Source organism: Pteropus alecto, unplaced genomic scaffold, assembly GCF_000325575.1.
Source record: "Pteropus alecto unplaced genomic scaffold, ASM32557v1 scaffold150, whole genome shotgun sequence".
Lineage (NCBI taxonomy): Eukaryota > Metazoa > Chordata > Mammalia > Chiroptera > Pteropodidae > Pteropus > Pteropus alecto.
The window spans coordinates 355,770-366,981 of NW_006429686.1; positions in this window are offsets into that span (position 1 = coordinate 355,770).

Here is an 11,212-nt window from a genome sequence, read left to right on the forward strand (position 1 = left end):
TTAACTTGGCGATTCTCCTCCCTCTAATTGAGGGAAAGGCCCCCTGCTTTCCCCATCACAGGGAGGGGGCGGAGCATTCTCTGAGAAGCTTGGAAGGGAGCTGTGCCGGCCCAGCCTTGGGGGAGGGGCTGCATTTCAAGAGGCTGCAGCTGACAAGAAGCTTCAAGGTAATGGCTGTCTTAAAGCTAGTTATTTTCTGGGAATTTCTTTGGGCTTTGTTGTTACAGTGAAAAAAAGTAGAGATTATTGCCTGCGAGAGACGGTAATGAAATATAGTTTGGGGAAAATTGTTATTGTGACAGAGTCAACCCCCCGAAAATTTAGTTTCTTCCGATATTTTCTGAAGTCCACAGTGTGGGAATGGGTGATCAGATTACAGCTTCTAAATTAAGACTTCAGTGAGACATGTTGTTCATGTTAATTTTTTACATAGCTATGTTTCTATCTTCATTACAGTTTATTATATTTTGAGTTAAACATTTATTATTCTACACAAAAATGATAGAAAATATAAACATAAAAAGTGATTGAGACATACAAACACCAATTTAAATGTGCAGGAGCATGGAAGAGATCCAGATATGCTGTTGAGTGATAACATTTGTAAAAAATAGAAGCATTTTCCTTAAGGAGGGAACTAGACATCTCTGTTAACAGTCAGCATCTCTGGAGTGTTCAGATTACTGGGGGTTTCAAAATATATTTTTAACCAATTTCAACATATTTTAAATTGCTTCATTTCATGATCATTTTTTATAATTAGAAGAGCAATATGAAGCTGCAACAGCATACCCTTTGGTTTCAGACACATAAACGTTCGTAGACACATACAGGCAAGCAAGCATACCCCTCTTGTTTTTTGCCAATAGTGGAAATTTTCCTGGACCTGATCAAGCATGTATGTATCCTGGTTGCTGTGTTAGCTATTGCCCTGTATGTGTCCTCCTTGCAACTCATTCTTTATGACCACAGGTATGGTCATCGTCAGCAAGAACTATTTTTCTATATCTTTTAAATTTAATACTGAGAGAGGGTCTGGCTTATTTCTATTAGCAGTTTTCAAAATATTATGTGGCATAGTGCATCCATACAATTAAATATTAGATAGCTGACAAATGGAAGTATGAACATGTAGTGATTTGAACATGTCTCAGAAGTATTAGGTGAAAACTGAATATTACAGAATGGCAAGCACCACATTATGTCGTTTATAGATAAAGGACCATGTTAATACAGTATGTGTAACAAACTCAGAAAAAAATATAAGGTTACCTACTAACGGGATTATTTGTGTGGTTGGAGAGACAGGACACTTTACTATCTATTTAAAAATAATTAATACATATTTAGTCATTTTTAAGAATATTAGAAAAAAATTTGAGAAAATGTTAAAAATTGGGGTGAATTACATTACATTTGAAGTGATTCATTAAAAAATCACATTGAAAATACTTACATGGAAAAAACTTTGAAAGCATGGGCTTGAGTGTGGTTAAGTGGTCTCAAATGATATGCATTCATATATATATGTAAAGAAAAAATATGGAAGGATTTCAAGAAACAATATTGATTATTTTTTTTCCAGAATTATACTTTCTTTTTACAAATCTTTATTTTTTCAATTTTCAGTAAGCATGCAGTTTTCTTTTGATCAGGATATTGGAAGTAAAGACATTAGCATTCCATTTTTTTTGTGTAATGCATAACAAAAGTCTAAATCTGAGCATGGTATATTCTAGAAGCCTGAGAAAACTGCTGGCTTGGCAGGATGTAGTTCCTACCCTTCTCCCATAAGAAGGATTTGGTAGTAACGGGATGCAGTTCTGATGCTGGTCACAAGATGGTGCTTGCCAGATTTTCCAAATTTTCTCTAGGCAACTATTTTTGTGAAGTGAGCAAACAAAGCCACGAAGTGTATTTTGTATTAGCAGGCTGTGAAGCAATATGCAAAGTGTGATTGTAGTTCTGTTTACAAATTTGTACGTGTCTAGAATAAAAAGCACCACATTAGGATTGATGTGAGAACTCAAAAAGAAAGCACTAAAAATACATAGTTACATCGAATTTGGCCTACAGAAGACACGAGGCAATTATTACTCTGCTCCCTGTCCCCACTTCACACTTTTCCCGAGAGAGATGATTTTAGCATGAACCAAATAACTGTGTCACAGAGAGCATTTCAAATAATAAGAACAAAAAGGAAAATAAACATGGCCTCTACATCACAGATGAGATTTCATCTCCTTACTGTGTTTCAGAATGACACACCTGCTAAAATTTTGGTAGGGAAGTTTCTTCAAGCCCTTTCCTTTCAATTGGTTTGATTCTCTGCTTTCAGACAGCATAGGTTAATTAGATGCTCATGATTTGGGGAATCTGCATGTGAAGCCAGTTGACCCCAGAAAAGCAGTTGGACATAGAAGTGTCAAGCAGGGAGAAAGCTCTGTTGGACAAGCAGCTAGAGTGAAAATCAAAACACCCGGATCATAGGGCCAGACCCTCCATGATCCAGGTGACATTGCTAAGAAGGCTCATTCTGTTTCATGTTAAAACATGGTTAAGTTGAGAGTATGGAGTACAATTTATTTTGATTCTGGCTCAGTAGCCATAACATTTTAAGTTAAAACCTTTGGATTCTAGTGTTAGGAAAGAATTAAATATGTTAAACTCTTATAAAGAAATTATACAAATGGGTATAATGATGTCTACTTATAGAAGTCTTGTAGGTCTCAGCCCACTGCCTGACTCTCAAGAAATCCTTAGGTAGTCAGTGAGTCCAAATATCTGACCCCTAAGTTCATCCTCTTAATTATGTCATTGTCTGAGTCTAAGAGACACAAACCCCAGTATCAGTATCTGGCTACTTTGAATAGATTGGGCAGCACTGGCAGCTTTAAAAAGTTAAAAGATTATCATAGAATAAACTTCAAGAGGCACCAAAGTATCCAATAACAAAAATGGTGTCCTTGATGCGCTCACCAACACCCTCTGCCCCAATTTCCTACTCTACACACACTCATTCATTTATTATATGTAATAGCTATAATAAGGCCTACATACTGGGGCAGTATATAACAACTTCTCTTGTGTTCCTTTATTGTTAAATATTTTACCCAACCACAATATTTTTTTTTGATGCCTAGTATTCATCATTTTGTATGTCTTTTCTATTTTCATTGTTTATTTTCTTTCTCCTTTGACAGAAGAAATCCCTTAGCTTATTCTCTTTTCTCTTTGCCTTTTCTTTAAGTGAGTATCCTTTAGTATCGCCCATTCAGAATTACTTTTAAACTTCCTTGCAAGGTTTAAGGAGGCTATGTATAAGCACAGAAGGAGAAAATGATTTACTAGCCCTAAAGCAATAGAAGCCTCTAAAATTACTGGTGGGTGGGTGTGTGTGTGTGTGTGTGTGTGTGTGTGTGTGTGTGTGTGTGTGGTTAAACAGGCAGTTAAACACAGACCAATGCCCTAAAGATTTCTCTAGATGATTCAGAGTTCACCGATTGATTTCTAGTCTATATCCAGATGCAGCAGTCAATCATATGCACATTCAGGTTTTTAATTGTTTATTTTGCACTTTTTTTCTTCTTTTCTCCTTCCTTCTTATGTTTATATCTACTCCTTGCTACTTCTTAGACTGTTGATGAAGTTTTAGATACAGAGAACATTTTGATGATTGCCAGATGGGAGAGGTGTAGGAGGAGTGGGTGAAAAAGGAGAAGGGATTAAGAAGTACAAATTGGTAGTTACAAAATAGTCATGGGGATGTTAAGTATAGCACAGGGAATATGGTCAATAATATTGTAATAATTATGTATGGTGTCAGATGAGTACTAGATTTATCAGGGTGATCACTTCGTAAGGTATATAAATATCTAATCACTATGTCGTACAACTGAAACTAATAGCATATTGTATGTCAACTAATTGAAAAAAATAAAAAATAAAAATTATTTTAACATCGTAATATATTTTAATATCTGGTAGTGCCAGTTGTCCCTCCAGTCAGCTAGTAAAGTTAGAACTCTGTCCCAAGCCCATGTCTGTATATCTATCTGTTTGAGAAATAGGTAACCTTGCCTTAATGCTTGTCTGAGAAACTCTGAAGTTTAAATATTATATCTTTAGCAGTCTCTCATATCTCCTTAGTAAAGAATTGATAAGTACCTTTATTCAGAGTGGTGACAGGAATAATTTTGGTCCAGTCTGGATCTTTTCCTGCGAGTGTTTCAGAGAATAACAGTGGGTGTGGGGGAGAGGAGGACAAGAAAGGGATTTTTTTTTCTTTAAATCCCCCAAGGCAGGTCCCATAGAGATCTCTTCGTTTGTTAATCCCAGGAAGAACACTAGTCTCTCTACTTTAATACTCAGAGTATAGTAAAGCTTTGTTTGCTATGTGTGATGATGAAGTTGTGAGGTCCTTATCAGCCTTTTAAAATTTCTTTTAATATGTTTCCCATTCTATCATACTGAATCTTGACTCTTTAGCAGCTTCATCCATTGTACTGTGTAGGTTTTAGCATTTCCAGGGGAATACAAAACTTCCAAAGATAGCAGGTTTATCTTCTTGTGACCTCTAGGTCACTGGTTGGTATTTTTTTTTTCTTTTTACTCTCTCTATCATGTCCACGTACATTTGACCAGAGACTATGTTGTCCCTTTGGCCCTGGCAGTGATTTACTGTCTGGCTTGCCTTTTCTTACCTGGGATGCTCATTCTTAGTAGGTTTCCTTCTGATATTCTTCACCTTTAGGTCAGCTGACATTCAGCCAGTGAACATTAGTAATAAGATTTCAACTTTGTTTATAGCCAGCATTAGTTATTTGCATCTGTGTCTTAGGGGTCATTGACTATTTTGATTGAAAGTGAGAGAAATGCAACTCTTTCACTTGAACACATAGAGGTCATTGTAGGATTATTAATTGGCCTAATTTCAATATTGTATGTCTCAGGGAATAGGGAGGCCTGAGGAGAGGGAGAGAGACAGAGGAATGACAGGTCAGTGGAGCAGTCAGAGTATACACATTTATCGATTAAGTTCACCATCTTATATGGGTGTGGTTTGTGGTGCCCCAAAACAATTACAATGGTAACATCAAAGATCACTGATCACAGATCACCATAACAAATACAATAATAATGAAAGAGTTTGAAATATTGTGAGAATTACCAAAATGTGACACAGAGACATGAAGTGAGCAGATGCTGTTGGAAAAATGTTGTCAAAGGACTTACTCAAGGCAGGATTGCCAAAATATTTCAATTTCTAAAAAAAACAAAAACAAAAAACAAAAAACCACAGTATCTGTGAAGCACAGTAAAGCAGAGCACAATAAATTGAGGTATGCCTGTCCAGTCAAGTTATAGAATATTTCCATAACTCCAAAATGTTCCCTCCTGCCCCATTGAAGTTAATACTCTCTCTACCCTGATCTTGGCAACCACTGATCTAAATTCTGTTCCTATAGTTTTTCAGTTTTCATAATGTCATATAAATGGAACCATACAATATGTAGCCTTTTGCATCTGGTGTCTTTAACTTAGCATGATGGTTCTGATATTTACCCATGTTGCTGCATTTATTAGTTTATTCCATATTATAGCTTAGAGGTATTCTACTGTTTGTGTGTCTACTCACCAATAGATTTATAGTTTTGGTAATTATGATTTAAATTGTTATAAACATTCCAGAACAAACCTTTTTCTGTACATACGTTTTCATTTCTCCTGGGTAAACACATAGGAGTGGGATTTCAGGTTTATATGGTAAATGTGTGTCTAATTGTATTAGAAGCTGCCAAACAGTTTTCTAAAGCAAGCTGTGATATATTTCTACCAGCAATGTATGAGTTCCAGTAGCTCTGCATCATTGCCAGCAGTTGATACTGTCAATTTTTTTCTCTATTTAATATTAGCCATTCTTACAAAAGTGTTAGTGGTGTCTCATTTTGGTTTTACTTGCATATCCTTAACTACTAATACCATTGGAACATCTTTTTAAAGTGTTCATTTGACAGTCATATACAGATTTCCCCCACTATCCGAAAGTATAGTGTTCCACTGAAACCTTTCATAAACCAAAATGGCATAAAGCAAAGAAGGAATTACAAATAATTTATATGGAAATAAAACTTAACATCCCCACACCCCAAAAGTAACCTACTAAATCATACCGAATATGCTTAATTACATCCAATTTTATGCTAAGCCTAACACCTTTATGGGCTCTTTTAAGCTTTTCTGAAACCTTAAGACACATCTTGCCAACAGATGCACACACACACAAAAAAATCTAGATAAAGCACAGATGCTCACACAGTTCAAAGTTATGGTTGGTTGATGCTGACTGTAGTTCCCAGGGAAATAGCTGGGCAGTGTCATTGTTACTGCTGGGGGTGCAAGATGCCTCTATAACTGCTCACTGCAAAACAAACGCTGAATGCTATTTTCACTTTTTTCATAAAAGTGGAAATCCTCTTAAGAATTTTTTTTTTTTTGGTTAGTGAAAACAGGTACTAATGTAATATATAAAAGTGGAGTGGGTTAAATTTTCAGAGAGTAGATGATACTTTTTTTTTGAAGAGAGTCTTTAAATTTGTTGTCCATTTTTATTGGGTTATTATTATTGAATCGTCAGAATTCTTTATATAGTCTAGATAAAAGTTCTTTATCAAATATGTTTTCCAAATATATTTTCCCACTCTGTGGATTTTCATTTTATTTTTTGAAGATCAGAATTTTTCTAATTTATCAAAATTTTTATGTCCCATGCTTTTTGTCTTAATAAATCTTTGCCTAAATGAAGGTCTCAAAGACTTTCTATTTCGTTTTCTTCTAGAAGTGTTATAATCTTTGCTTTTACACTTAAGTCGGTAATTTATTTCGAGTTAATTTTTGTGTATAGTCTTAGCTAAGGGATCAAAATGACTATTTCTGCATACAGTGTCCAATTTTTTCAGCACTCTGCTGCAGCCCCCTCTCCTGCAACCTCCTTTCTAAGTGGACATTAACACTTCCCCGACTAGCCTGGTCCCTCCTGGTCCCCTGCCCACTCTCTGCCGGCCAGCCCGATTTGGGTCTGTGTGTTGTCTCGCTGGCGGAACCTAGGCTCGAGCCCGAGTTGTAGCCGTGCTGTGTTGCTGGTGGGAACAAACCTATGTTTCCAAAACTGCTACGTCACTGTAGCCTGCGACAACGGCATAGAGACTATCACTGATGAGTACAACGACCTCTGGTGAGTGTGCGCCTGGCCGGCAGCGTTCTCTGAGGAACAGGGAGGTAACCCTTGCTCCGGTCTGGGACCCTCATGGCGTGGAGAACGCGGGCTGGAGAGTCACCCCCGGTCTGAGCAGAGGGCCGAATGGGTAGGGCCTCTCCACCCACCCCCTGCTCAGCGCCAGGTTACTAGTGGCCAAGATCCTTCTTGTGGGTCTGCGCCAGAGCTGAGGCCTTTTCCAGGTGGATCGTGGCTAAGCGAAGACTGTGAGAGGGTTCCTGGTCTAGCGGAAGTCACAGGTAGGAGCTTGAGGGAAGGCAGGGCTGGGATAGGCTGGAATCCTCTTTCAGAGGGCAGAGACTAGGCCCCAGGGCGTATTGACGGTTCTTGCGTCCAACACAGAATTCGGAGCTTTGCACACAGCAGGCGCTTAATAAAAGTTAGTGGAATTGAATGGGTTCTGGTATCTGCCTGAGGCAAAACAGTGGCGCTGCCAGAATTCTAACGTGAGTGGGGCCAGGGCAGTGCCTGTAAGAAGTGGAGCTGGAAAATGGGAGACTCAGGCCCCGGGTGGACCAGGGATGTCGAGATTGGATGGCACAGGCAGATAATAGAACAGGTTTATTAAAATGCCTTCTTGAAAATAAAAATCTATCGACTGTAATTTGCTAGTCTGTTTGTATAATATTTATATATCTATCTTATGCCAATAATACATTGTCTTGATTACTGTAGTCTTGAAATCAGCATGAGTCTTCCAACTTTGTATTTCCTCCTTAAAATTGGTTTGGCTATTCTGGTTCCTTTGCTTTTCCATAAACATTTTAAAGATATCCTCTCAGTTTCTACAAAAAAGTCTGCTGGGATTTTTATTGAGATTTTCATAACTTTGTAGGTATCTTTCTGGAGAAGTTACATCCTAAAAATAGTTCATCTTTCAGTCAATGAACATGGTATCCTTCTCCATTTATTTAGTTCTTCCTTAACTTCTCCCATCAGTGTTTTGAAGTCTTTAACGTACAAATTCTGCATATATTTGTTATATTTGTTCTCCCTATGTATTTCCTGTTTTTGATTTTATAAATGGTTCTTTTTAAAACTTCAACTTCCAAGTTTTATTGTATAGAAATGAATTGTTTTATGTTGACCTTATATCTGGTGATATTAATAAATTTATTAGGTCTAGTAGCTTTTTTTTTTTTGGTAAATTCATTGAGATTTTCTACATCAATCACCATGTTGTCTGCAAATAAAGACAGTTTATTTCTTCCTTTTCAATCTGTATGCCTTTAATTTATTTTTCAGCCATTACTGTATTGGCTAGGATCTCTAATATTGAATGGAAGTGATAAGAGCAGATATTTTTGAAATATTCCTGATTTCAGGGAAAAGCATTCTGCGTTTCACTATTAAGTATAATGTTAACTTTAGTTTTTTCATAGATGCCCATGATCAGGTTGAGAAAGATCCATTTAAGTCCTTGTTTGCTGAGTGATTTATCATAAATGTTTGTGGAATTATGTCAAATACTTTTTCTGCCTTAAGTGAGTTGACCTGTACTTTTTTCCTCTTTAGTCTGTTGATAGTTACATTGATTTGCAAATGTACAACCATTCTTAAATTCCCAGGATAAACTTCATTTGGTCATGATATATTATTTTTTTCTATATCATTGGATTTTACTCTATATCATTTTATTTTCTATGTCATTCTATATAATTTTCTGTATCATCTTTATATTTATATCATTGGATCTTTCTTTGTTTATGAGAGACATTGATTTATAGTTTTCTTTACATGTTATGGTTTTTCCCCTAGTTTTGGTATCAGGATAATGCTGGTATCAAAATATGTTGGAGATTGTGTCCTCCTTTTCCCACTTCATTGTCATCTGACTTGCATTAACATACACTGCTTTGCTTAGAGTGGAGCCTAGCGTGCCAAAAGATTTTTCTCAAAGATTTGTCTCTACCCTAAATTTTCAGCAGTTCGTGTGCCTCTGGGGATGGGTCTCTCTTTACGCTCTTGCCTCTTCCACAGCATTAGGCTCCTGTTACTAGATGCTAAGCTTGTGGTGAGTCAGGGAGCACTCTCTGTTGTCCTCTCCAGTCTTAAACTTAAGACGGCTTGTGCAACTGGACCTTCAGGGTTGCACATTTTTCTCAGCATTCTTTTCTCTTGGCATGACAGCTAACCTCTGATTTGTATCTGGGGTTGGTCTTTGATGAGAGATATATTCTTGCCCCTTTCTTATCAGTAGCTGACCACTGCTTTTTATTACTGTAGGATCCTGGGCCCTAGGGCTTCCTTCTCCTCCTAAAGGGCAGATGGATTTTACTTCTACCTCTTCCCCAGAAAAATATGTTTTGTTTTGTTTTACCTGGATCCAGAATAGTGTATGGGGCTGCGTGTCAGTCCACCAGCAACACCTGATTGCTTCCTGCATACCTGAACCACTGAAATAGGCTCTTTTTGGTCTCCTGCTTTGTCCTTAGTCATGTTTATGAGCTTCTGGTTAAGGACTGTAAAAAAATAACTTGCAGTGAGTGTATTAGTGCCTGAGATGCCAGATATTTCAAACTACTAACACAGAAGCCCATTAAGAATTGAAGAATTCATTAAAATTTCAGCTGATTTTTTTTTTACCTGCTTGCTGACAGCCACCTCTGTCTCCATACTTTGCCAAAGGTGAAACAGTACATACGTCCTTCTTTTAAGGTGTTGATTACCCTTTGGAATTCAGTTTACCTTAGTTCTCTAATGGGCTCAAGGAATGATAAGATTTTTTTGATTATCTAGATTTTTATCACTGTTAAGTTATGGGTGATATTCTCTAATGGCTTTTTATATCCTAAGTAAAAGTGGAACTGGAGCTAATTATGAGTATTATTTTTGTTTTTTTGTTATTAAATATGCTTTAGGAAGAAGCAAATGGTTTCTAAAGCATACTTTTAAAGAGTTTGTTTTTATATAATGATTATTAAATTTTTCCATTTAAGTATTTTTTAATTATCCATTACAATCATACTTTATTCTTAATACAGGACTTTTCCTGCATATACTTCTTTGAATTTTACACATATATAGATTCATGTCATCACTACCACAGTCAGAATACAGAAGAGTTCCATCACCCCCACAGCTTCTTGTTCTATTCTTATATAGTCCCACCCTCCCCTTACCTGTAACCCTTAGCAGCCACTGACCATATCATCATCACTAAACTTTTCTCTTTTAGAGAATGTCATGTGAATGGAATCACTTGTATTGTGGTGGACACACCCTAGGTGACCCAATCCCTTGTGTAATCCGCTCCTCTTAAGTGTGGGCAGAACCCATGACTTGTTTCTAATTAATAGAATTTGGCTAAAGTGATGAGATGTCTCTCATTTCCATAATTGCTTTTATATAAGTCTATATTAAATTAAATTCAGAACCAGGTATAGAATTCTGTAAGTTCCTGTGACTCCAAATACATAACTCTTTCAAATTCATTAATTAATTCACCCGTTCATCCAGCACACATTTATAGAGCATTCTTCTTTTCTTTTTTAATTAATTAACTTATTTATTTTTTATAGTGACATTGGTTAACGTAATCTGATAAGTTTTAGCTGTACACTTTAACAGTAAGGCATATACATATTTACACTATGTGTTCACCTTCCATAGTTAGATTTCCTTTTGTCACCACATATTTGACCCCCTTTACCCCATTTCCCTCCCCACTGCCCCCTCTCCCCTACCCTCTGGTAACCACTAATCTATAGTCCATGGCATACACACCTTTCTGTAGAAAAATTGGGCCCAGAAGCAGTAACTGTTACCAGCTGAAACTGCATATACTCTTTATTTGAAATCTCTTTTTCTATCTCTTTGAAGTACACATATAGATCTGGCTGAGGCTCACTTTCTCCAATTCTCAGTTTCTCAGCACTCCAAGATTGATTTCTCATATTTAACTCGGGGAAATGTTTTAAGAGGAAAAGGGAAAAC